An 11,332-nucleotide genomic window follows, 5' to 3' on the forward strand; every position below is an offset into this window, starting at 1 on the left:
CCCATTAGCCCCAAAGACAAGGGGACAGGGATGTTTTGCCTAGAGAAAAAGACGGAGGTCACTTCCCAGTGTCCTTGCACAGAGGGTGGGGATGAGAGTCTCTTCATGCTAAGTTCCTTCGGAAGAAGTCGATTTCAGTGGGTGCTTCAGGAATGGCTGACAGCCAGCACTGGGACAAAGGGGTGTTCTGTGCTTACAAGGGATGTGACGGAGGTTGGCATTCTTGTCTCTGGAAGCGGAGACCACAAAGGAACAAGCGGCGTGCCAGGGGCTGGATGAGACGTCCTGTCAGCTGTCAGAATCACTCTGAGCTCTCTGGTCCCACCTGAAGTCTAACCAAGCCGGGAGCATGCTTCTGGAAGGAAGAAAGACGTTCACAAGTCAAGCTTACTGCAGCCCTAGCTCGGGCCAGCACAACGAGTGACAGCAGAGCCCCTTGCCACTGCCAGGTGATGGCACCGGAGGGAGGGCAGGGGCAGACGTAAGGGGGGCAGCCTTGCAGAGGAGAGGGCTGTGTTGTGGACATGGGCTACTGTTTCTATGGCATGTGGGCGTGTCCCGTTATGCAGTCACTAGGACAGCACAGAAGCACACACCTTCCCCAAGGTGAAGAACGCAGTCAGACAGCCCTGCGTTCAAAGCTCAGTGCCCTCACCTCACAGCCATGCGACCTCAGGCAAGTTAACTGACGTCTGCTCTCCTCATCTGTATAATGGGGGTAACCGGGCTCCCCTTCAGGCTTGCTGCAAACACGGACAGAGACCACGTCTTGACGATCATTGGCACAGCGCCCACCCCCAGCCAGCACACCATCAGTGGCAGCCTTTGAAGAGTAATATGCACGTAGTACTTTCCGGGTTTTTGAAACCTCCTCTTTTTTGATCTTGATTACAACATTGGGAGGCGGAGATCATTACACCCATTTTACAGATGAGGAAATAGGTTAAATAACGTGCTTTGAAGCCAATCTCAAGACCACGGTTCGTTCCACAACACCGAGACTCTGTTTTCCTCTGTTCCCTTTTTGGTTAAACCCAAGTGCCACCGATAAGCCCCCTTCCCTTCCAGCCTTCAGCAGCCGGATGACAGCTTCCTTCTCACTCAGGATCGGTCTCTTTGCTTGTTGCCCCCAGCTCCCGGGAGACAGGCCGTCTGCTGCCCTCGGCTCATGCAGCCACCTTTCATGCACAGGAGTGGGCCTTTCGTCTTCACTCCTGTCCAGCTCTTACTAACTCAATTAAAATGCATTCCGCTGCTCCAAGGTGTAAGTGAGTTCCAGTGGCTGGTGATTGTCTACAGAAAGAGGCATTTAGAGTAAAAATAGTCTTTTAAGTGGCTTAAAGGCTTACTGCAGAGTGGAAGGCCAGCTTTCATCATTAGAGGTGTGTTTGCAGGGCAAAACCTGGTGCCTGCTCCACCCCCCGTAAATGCCACGCTGACATCAAAATCAAGGAAGTGGAAGTCTGATGATGAAGTTCACAAAGTGGGGAGCGGGCAGCTCGGGGCTCAATTGTATGAAGAGGTTCGGCCTCCTTCAGTTACCATGTCAGGATCCCAAACTCCCAGATCAAAAAGAAGGTCAAACGCGCTCACCACACCAGAAGGCCCGCAGGTGCCCCGTGCAGCAGAAACCATGGTTAGCTGACCGTCCAGAGCCAGGGATCACCTTGACCTCCTTCCCGCCTGCCATTCGTTCCATCTTGACTCTTCTTCTCCACCTACATATTTCAAGACCTTGCTGTGGTCCTGAATTAAAATTATGCTAAACAAGAGCTTTGCTCATGTCTTAGAATTTCTAGGGTGACCGAATTCCCTGTGTCTGTTTTTCACGACGTTTCTATTTTGTTTTTTCCTCTTGTATAAGAGCGAATCTCTGGACTGAGATCAGGCAGTTCAGGGGGCCAAAAACCCAAAGAGGCTTCAGAGGCTCTGAGTGTGGTGCAGAAAGGCCTCCAGGCACCAGCATCACCCCCACTGGGGGTGGGGATCCCTGGGATCGGCCCGCACACAGGCTCAGCAAGGCTCACCGCTCAGGGTATACAACAACCACCGCCCTGGGGCTCCCTCAGCAAATGGTCCACAGCTCCAGTAGGGGGCGAGGGGCTCACCTTTATCTTCAGGTGAGGGGCAAGGGCTGGGATGCAGGTGACTCTTACTAGTGTCCTCTAGAATAAAGAGAAAGCGTTTATGGGTGAGGCACTAGCCAGAATAACACTTCCTGCCTGTTCTTACCTCTTTTGAATGCTTTTCTAGTTTGTGCTCTGTTTCTTGCCCCAGCCCTCCCCTGGAAGGATAGGGGACCCTCTGTGTGTTTTTATTCTGCAGTTCTCGGAGGTCAGAGGTAAAGAATGGATCACCCCTGCACACCTCTGCTGTGAGCTCCGGAGGCTTACAGCCTCCAGGATCCCTGGGAGCTTGACCGGGTGGGATTACGTCTCCACCCTGGGTGCAGAAAATGAGATAAGTGCCATGGGAGCTTGCCCAAGATCACTGAACTAATAAATGGAGAAGCCTCGATAGAAACATAGGTTTTTCTGAAACTAAGTCTAAACAGAAGTTACCAATACATCAAAAAGTTGAAATTGGAGTAGTTGGTCTTTCAATCGTGCTTAAGTGGTGAGATTATTTGAAAGAACCTGATGGTGACTCCTGTGGGGCCCATATTTAATCTGACAGACCCAGGTTTTCCTTGGCACATTCCCCTTGCATGGGGCTAGCTCTTACTGACTCGGGAATGAAAGCCCTGACCAAACACCTAGAGATTCTAGGTGCTCCTAGCCCATCAGCTCATTTAATGCATAGCCTCATCCTCCTCACCATCATCATCATCCCCCCACCCCTGCTAGATGATGGGGACAAATAGACACAGAGCCTTAATTTACCGGCCAGGGTCCCCCCCAGAGGGGAGGTGGAGTATTAGTTCAAACCCAGGAAATTTAGTCCAGAGTCTTTGAGTTTCACTGCTTCTGCTGTCTCTTTCTAAGCAGCCCTCACTTTCCCCAGTGTTTCCATGGCGGGAAGGGGCACAGATTCAATGCAGAGGACCCGCCCCCACTGGCTTACCCTATTGGGAGCTGCAGCCCGGTTGGGAGCCTAAATGCCAGACTCATTGTCAAGAAGCCTCATCTGGGAATTTAGGAAGATCGACTAGAGGAGGGATATTTGGGAGTAAATCCTTTAGGTCCGCCTCCTCCATTTTAACGTGCCCATAAATCCCCAAGAGACAGTGTGAAAAATGTAGATTCAGAGTTGCAGGTCTAGATGGAGCCAGATGCCCCATTTCTCACAAGTGCCCAGGTGATGCAGAAGTTTCTAGTCTGAGCACAATGCTTTGAGCAGCATGGCCTGTTTCCAGACTAGAATCCAGGGGTTTCCTGAAGAAGCCTCAGGGGCTGGCCTGGGGTTGTGCGAAGGGTTTTGAGTAAGATTTCCTTTGAAAAAGGGGTTTTCATGCTTTGAAAAAAAAGTTGAAAACCACAGCCCTAAATTTAATATCCCATACATTTGGAGATACTTACTAGAATGTGTGGTTAGAAATTTCTGCCCCAAAGATCATTTTTTTATATACTCTGCTGACTCAGGGGAATCAGCAGCCATATTTGGACAGCTGGCCTCGCAATGACCTCCCTGCTACCTAATGGAAAATGTTGAAGGTACTCTACTTAGAAATAATTATATTTACATAGCCTCTGTGGTCACTCTCTCTCTCTCTCTGTGTCTCTCTTTCATAGATGCTTGTAGGAGAAAAGAATACTCGCTTCTGGAATTCATCAGCTCCAGCTGTTTACTTCCATTTGAGGCCAGAAACTTATTTTTTTCCCCCTGTGGTTAAGTTTCTTATGGGAGAGGGGGAAGGAAGGTCTCTAACATGCAATTATCAGAAATTGTTACCCTTCACTGAAAAATCACTCAATCTGTCCCAAATTTTGACTGAGAGCTCACCACCAGACCAGAGGAGAAGAGGTATAGGGGGTGGGGGGTGGGGGTAGTGAGGGAGGTATTGAGGTAGAAGGACCTTAATATAATCCAGTGTCTTCCACCATCTCCAACTGTATTCTTTAAGAAAAGGATTGTGTGATCAAATAAATCAGGGAAATGCTGGGCTAAACGAATTTGTCTACTGTAGGATTTCTTAGAGTCTTATGTAAACTAATAAGGCTGTAGTACTCCAAGAAGCAGTAGTAGTCTTCAGTGTTGCCCAAATCTCCTTGATCACAGAGCCTGCTTTTCACTGAACATCACAAGGAACACTTGGAACTCCATGGAACCCAATTTCTGGGACCAGCTGACGGAGCCCCAGCTTTAGGGAATCTAATGAAATCCCTAAAGCTGGAGGACATCTGCCCTTGTTGTCTGGTTCTCAGAATGAGCAGACAAGACCTTTCACATCTGGAATCACAGTTCCAGGGAGTTCTTGCCTCGGACTCTGGGAGTGTGACGGCAGAGGCTGAGGCCAGAGGGCCACCCTGATAGCCAAGTGCTGCTTGTACGAGGCTGGGGCTGGGTTCCATTCCCCTTTGTGTCTCTAAGGTGGCCCACAGAGAGCCATCTCTAAATGTGGGTTGGGCTGGACGTGAGGGGATCACAGAAAGATGGTATGGAGGCCATGAAGGCAGAGGTACATGAGCCAGCAGATGTGGGCAGCTGCCAGGAGACCAGGGAAGGCAGGAGAGAGGCCTGTGAGCTATGGGAGCTGGGACCCTGGAGAAAGCAAGGAAGGTTTCAGGTGGACCTGGCCCAGGGCTGTGGGAATCAGCAAGTCACGAAGATTCCATTTAGGCCAAGATTGGGCAGGGCCTTGTTTTGTCTCTAGTCCCCTCCATTTGGTGGTCCTAAAGACGTCCTCAAGTATGGTGGTATATTTGAGGCAGGCCGGGTGAGCCTAGGTGGTACACAAACACTGCTTTAATAGTTATGTTTTTGTTTTAACACTTATTAGGGAAAAAATGTGAGCCAGAACCTCAAGCCTATGCTCTGCCCCGCATTCCTACATCGAAGGAGGCTGAAGCACGTGGGCCCAGCGGCTCCAGCCTTTGCTCTCAGCTCCCAAATTTTATACATATGGGAACGGAAATGACTAAAATGCAAACAGGCATTTTAGTCGTTACGGACACCCAGAAAAATTCAGAATTCCTTCCAGGGAAGAAGGCCTCCTGACCGTGTGGCGGAGCTGGTCCCTGGGGCCAGGGAGGTGTGACTATGAGGTCACAGGCTCAGTTTGCGCCCTGAGCCCCCCAAGTCCCCTCCGGTCAGCAACCAGGGGAGGGTTGAGCAGGACAGCAGCTCAGGGGTCTTCAAAACAGTGGCCATTAACCTGTGTTCCCTTAACAGAGGACTTTGCTTGTCGGTTCTCCTGAGTCTTTGGAACCCAGATTCCAGTCATGGGCTGCATCTCTCCCAGCTATGCCTGATGGCCTCGGGAGTGACAGGTGCCTGAGGATGTATGACAGAGTCTGGAGATGAAAAGAAAATGCCAGAATGTGTGCAGTTTCCGTCTGTCCAGCTGCCTTACAATCTTTGGATTCCAAGGCCTGGATTTAATTCGCAGGATGGGATTATCTTCATTCCTGCAGCTCCCAAGTACATCTTGTGAAGCTGGACTTAAAGGAAAATGTAAGAGAGTGAGCTCCTTCGGTGAACTCAAAATAGGTCTCCAGTTGACCCCTTAATGCTGCAGTTTAATGTGACACAGGGCTCTCTGGAAAGCAAATGGCCAGGCTTAAATAATGTAAAACTTTCTATTTTCTGACTATGGCTCCAACCTGGCTTAGGCAGGAGGGCTCTGCCCATTCATCACTCTCATGCAGGGAATAATAATAGCCATCGGGATTCAGCGAGGGCTTGTTATGTGTGGAGGCCCTATTCTAAGAACCTGACACGTACTAACTCACTTAACCCCATGAGCCAGGGACAGTTATTATTCCCATTTCAAAGATGAGGAAAGTAGGGGTACCTGGGTGACTCAGTCAGTTGAGCATCCAACTTCAGCTCAGGTCATGATCTTGTGTTTGTGAGTTCGAGCTCCGTGTCGGGGTCTGTGCTGACAGCTCAGAGCCTGGAGCCTGGTTCCGATTCTGTGTTTCCCTCTCTGGCCCTCTTCCATTTGTGTTCTCTCTCAAAAATAAATAAACATTAAAATTTTTTTTTAATTTTTTTTAACGTTTTTATTTATTTTTTGAGACAGAGAGAGACAGAGCATGAACGGGGGAGGGGCAGAGAGAGGGGGAGACACAGAATGGAAGCAGGCTCCAGGCTCTGAGCCATCAGCCCAGAGCCCGACGCGGGGCTCGAACTCACGGACCGCGAGATCGTGACCTGAGCTGAAGTCGGACACTCAACCGACTGAGCCACCCAGGCGCCCCTAAAAATTTTTTAAATAAATAAATAAATAATACGAGGAAAGTAAAGCTAGTGCCTAGGGTCACATGGCCAGTATATCACAGAGTTGGGCTTTCAAGCCCTTAACCGGGACACTGCCTCCCTAGAGAAAAGGTTCGGTACCTACATCCTTTCTAATCACATGCTCAAACAAAACAAAACAAAACAAAACAAAACAAAACAAAACCCAGACACCAGATATGTTGATTTCTTGTCAATTTTCACTGTGGAGTGAGGAGACCAAAAGCTTCCTCTAGAACAACATGACAATCTAAGAATCTAGAGGGATCTCTAGGTAACTGGATTAGAAATGTGACTATGGACCAGAGGAAACTTGACCAGCTCTACAGTTCAAGCTGCCCAGTGGGGAGAGGCCAGGAGAGAAGGAAGAGGGAGATGGGGAGTTGAGAGATCCTTCTGGAAGCTCTGTCCCAGGGTTTGATGCAGGGGGGAGAGCCAGTTCAGCTCTTCCACAGGGAGCATCCTGGGAAACCCAGGAATGGGTATCGGGGGATTGGTGGGAAGCCAGTTTGACCTGTTGCTTATCAGCCCTGCCTATCAGGGAGTCACAGGGACCAGTTTTGTTCAGAGTGGCGAATTCTGTACTTTTAGTGACCTGGCCTTCGGACCTGGAATCTAGGTTGGCTCTGGGGGCCACACTGCACATGCTGGTGTCTTTCTGGCTGGCAGCATGTGTGTCCATGTGGGTCAATGTGTAGTTTCCTGCCCACTCTGGCCCCATGTAGTGCCTGGTTGCTAGGCCATTAATGATGCTCCTAACTGGGAAAAAGCCCTATAGACGAGACAAAATAGGGTGAGAGCCTATCTCCTAAGGCTATGGGAGTAGGCAAAAGGCCAAGCAGACCAACCAATGCAGCTACGAACAAGACTTCTCCAGACCTTGGAGGGTAAAGTGGGCCTTCGACCCCCTTTAGGAAGGCCCACTTTAGGAAGGCCTGGAGACCAGGAGCCACCCTGAGGAGCAGTCAGGTAATAGAAGTGGTTAGAGGTTTGCTAACCCCAAGCTGGCAGGTGACAGGCTGGGACACTAAGGTCAGGCAGGCAGGTGAGAAGCACTTGGCCTCACCCAGACGCAGAGCAGGCGGGACCCTCTGGTGTTGTGTGTGTCTCTGCCAGCCTGCAAACTTCTGGAGGGCAAGGCCTGGCCTTGGCCCACCGTCTCTGTCCAGTGGCTAGCTCCGAACTTGGTACACAGTAGATAATCCTTACATGCTTGTTAGGGGAGCTAAGCATTCACCGAATGGTGTCTGGGTACATTCCGTTTGTTTGCACATCCCTAGCATGGGCACAACCTCTGTAGGGGTGTGTGTGTGGAAGCTGTGGATGCCCCGAATTTTACCTCGTGGCTGGTTTCTTGGGATCCACCAGTTCCCTTTGAGGTAAGGCAGCTGTGTCTGCTACAGGATCTTTCAGAGTGGCCTCACTTCTCCGCCCACCCTGGGTAACCCACGGGGCACACCCTGGAAAGCGGGAAAACAGCGGAGCCCCACCTGTCCCCAGAAGAAAGAATTACATTGCTGCAAGCAGTTTGGAAAGGAGAAAGGAGCTTGGAAGCTCAGACCAAGCAGAGGACACGAGGAAAAGGGGTGCATTCGCCAGATCTCCCTACACTCATCCCCCAGCGGGGGGATCCCCAGTGCATCTTCTCTCCCTTCTGGGGAAACACTCTCCCCTTTCACGACTCACTTGCAGCTTTTCCTCTTCCTGATAGTTTACAGCTTTGATGGGGGTAGGCATCAAATCCGAGGCTGGAAGCCTGGGACATTTCCCACCAGTGGGCGGTCGCCTTTGCAGGGGGCCAAAACTGTGACCTACCTGTATTGTGTAAACCAGAACAACCCCCAAGTCCCTCCCAGTCGTTCAGATTTCCTTTCCTTGAGTTCTCCAAGCAGTTTTACCAGCAAGAGACCTGTCCCCAGCTTGGAATCCCAGAGCCTTCCGAAGCGGTGACGAACGGCTCCATTGTGCATGACAGCTTGTGGACCCCTGGAAAACTCAGCTACATTGTGAGTAAGGAAGTCGGAAAGAATGTTGGGCTTCACTGGGATTTAATATGACAGATTTCTGGCTCCGAACTTGGACAAGATTAACTCTTCGTTCTGAAGGAAAGACAAAAACAAAAACAAAAACACCCCCAAAAAACCCAAACTCCACCTCTCTGAAATAGCGGTTCAGTGGGAAAATGTGCAGCTTTGAAATGAAAGTGTCTCAGGCGGTCAGATTTGCGCATTCCCTTTTTTCTGGGGCTGCATATTTTCTGTGTCTGATAATATGTTTGTTACACCTCCTCGGTGCCAGGGACACATACAGTAAACTGTCAGCTCAAACCATGTAATCTCTTAACCAGAAGGCTCCAACATCTGTTGGCCAGTTGTTGCATGGCTGGATCATTAACATGGCTTCTAATTTTACTCTTTGAATTTAACATAAAAAGTTTTAATGAGCGTATGTAATTCATACTTTCCAACTTCAGAGAGTCCTGAAAGAAAAACCTATGCTTTTATAATCCAAGTCTCTGACGTAGACGGTTTTATTTTTAAATCCCACTTCCTCCCCCTGCCCTGCCCATACACACGCGTATTATAAAAGAGACCAATTGGACATTATCTCCCTTTCCAAGACATGCATTCAATATTTGTCTAGATTTTGGTGAAGAGCCCCTTTCGACTTTGGGCTCAGATGATATGGGAGATGTGTTCATCCTTCATTTCAGCATGAGGTTGTGTTGTTGAGCCCCCATTCATCCATCTATAAAAACAGACTGAAAATTGGCATAGGAAAGACGACCCTTGAGTCATGTTGAGAGAATTCAGCTTTAAAAGTTGCTCTCACTCTCCTGCCTGTTTTTCCTGAAGTGAGCTGGGGTTGGTAATGGTTTGTTCCTGCCAACTTAGTTCACTTTTCCCATTTCCCCCTCTCTGGGTATGCCCTCCATCTCCAGCCTAGAAAGTGACTGCACTGGATTAAGTGCAATTTGGATTGACCTTTTTATTCAGAGTCTTGCTTCCATTAACATATCTTGGGATTCTTTTTAGGAACAAACTCCAAAAGACGAGCAGAAATGTTCAATCTAAAGCAACCCTTGAACACTCACTAGAGCTGTGTTTATCATTAATCAAGTCCTGGTCAATTTCAAAAGCAATTCCCCTTATGAGTATTTGCCTCCTGTTGGGGGTCTTCTATACTGAAAGCCTGATGAAGCTTTAAAGCAAAAGTCCCAGAAGTAAGTTTGTTAGTGTGACTTATTAACTCCTGCTGGAAGTTGTGCAAATATTCTGCAGACGCATATCCTTTTCTGCCAAGTGCATTTTATTCGCTCCCACCCAGGAGAATGGGACAGCAATGCCCATCATGGATGGCCAGAGTTAACAAAGCAAACTCCTTTTGTTTGTTACAGGAGATTAAGGGCCTGGCTTCTCTTTGACTCTTTCAAGTTTACCCAAGTTCAGAAGTAGGATCACAACACAGCATTTTGTGTGGAGAACCATGTCTCAAATATACAACATAGTCTCAAATGCATGAAGCTGATGAACTTGACCCAAGTGAAGATAAGGTTCCTCCGTTCCCCAGTAGGTGTGTATATATATATATATATATATATGCAAATAATATATATATAACCAAATATATATATAACCAAAATAAGCAAATAAACATTACATATAAATATATATATTATATATATAAACATTTAATGTTTATTTGCTTATTTTGAGAGAGAGAGAGAGAGAGAGAGAGAGAGATTGGCAGAGAGAGAGGGAGACAGAATCTCAAGCAGTTTCCCCACTCTCAGCGCAGATCCCAATGCAGGGCTCGATCCCATGAACCGTGAGATCTTGACCTGAGCTGAAATCAAAAGTCAGACACTTAACCAACTGATCCACCCAGGTGCCCCTCAGTAAATATGTATTAACCTCTGTTTTATGCTGAGCACTTTGTCGGCTCCAGGAACATAGTCGTGAAGCAGAACAAAAGTGCTTATAGTCTAGCATGGGGAGGAAAACGATAAGCCAATAAATGATTTGACTATGGCAGTGACATTTTTCTTACTGAAGAGCTGAAGAAAATTTTCTAGATTCTTTGGGGACTAGTGATTTATAGTTTTTCAGGAATTCTTGGAAAATTTTCCCTGTGAAACATATTCTAATAGCTAGCAGCCAGCGTTGGGGCCGGTGAATGGCGTGGTGGCTCTAGCAGAGGGGTTGGATGGCAATGGGGAACAGTCTAGAGAGAATCTAGTCCAAGGACTTCACTGTGAAGAAGCAGAGGCTTGCAGTAATGGTGTGTGGGAGGTTCCACCACCAACGTTTGTTGTCTAACATTCTCTAAAGAAGATAGGGAAGGAAGATGGGGACAGTAACATAGTAAAGGAGGGAGGGGATGGGAGGGGAGGAGAAGAAAGAGGGAGGAGCAGGGGGGAGCAGCTTGGGAGGGACCTCAGGCATGGAACCAAATCCTGCTGGTTAACTGGGAGGGGCAGAGCTGGCTTCCACCCTCTTCAATCAATGGGACACATCTGGCTTCTTTGTGGCGAGTTTCAGGGTTGATGTGGGTTATTTCAGTCGGCTCTTCAGTGATGTGGGTTATTTCTCTCTCTCTTCCTAAGCTCTTCCCTCTATCCCTGGCCTGTTAAGGGGCAGGCTGTGGCAGGAAGAGCCCTGTGTCCGAAGGAGCATAAATAATGCAGGGGTTGTCATGGTGCATTTTTCAGTGGAGGTAAATATGGAGGCCATGCGAAACCAGACAGCACACCGATTAGTCCAGGGTCCTAGCTGCTGAAATGTATTGAGCTGCTTCCTTGGAACGTTTTACATTTTTAGCTGAGCACATATTTGATGGCTCTGGTGAACCCACTGCTGACTGGCTTGGCTTCCCAGAAGCAGAGAGGGGCAGGCCATGGGGAGGAGAAAGACAGCTATGTGGCCTCACATTG

The sequence above is a fragment of the Acinonyx jubatus genome, chromosome B4 (assembly GCF_027475565.1).
Source record: "Acinonyx jubatus isolate Ajub_Pintada_27869175 chromosome B4, VMU_Ajub_asm_v1.0, whole genome shotgun sequence".
In the NCBI taxonomy this organism is placed as follows: domain Eukaryota; kingdom Metazoa; phylum Chordata; class Mammalia; order Carnivora; family Felidae; genus Acinonyx; species Acinonyx jubatus.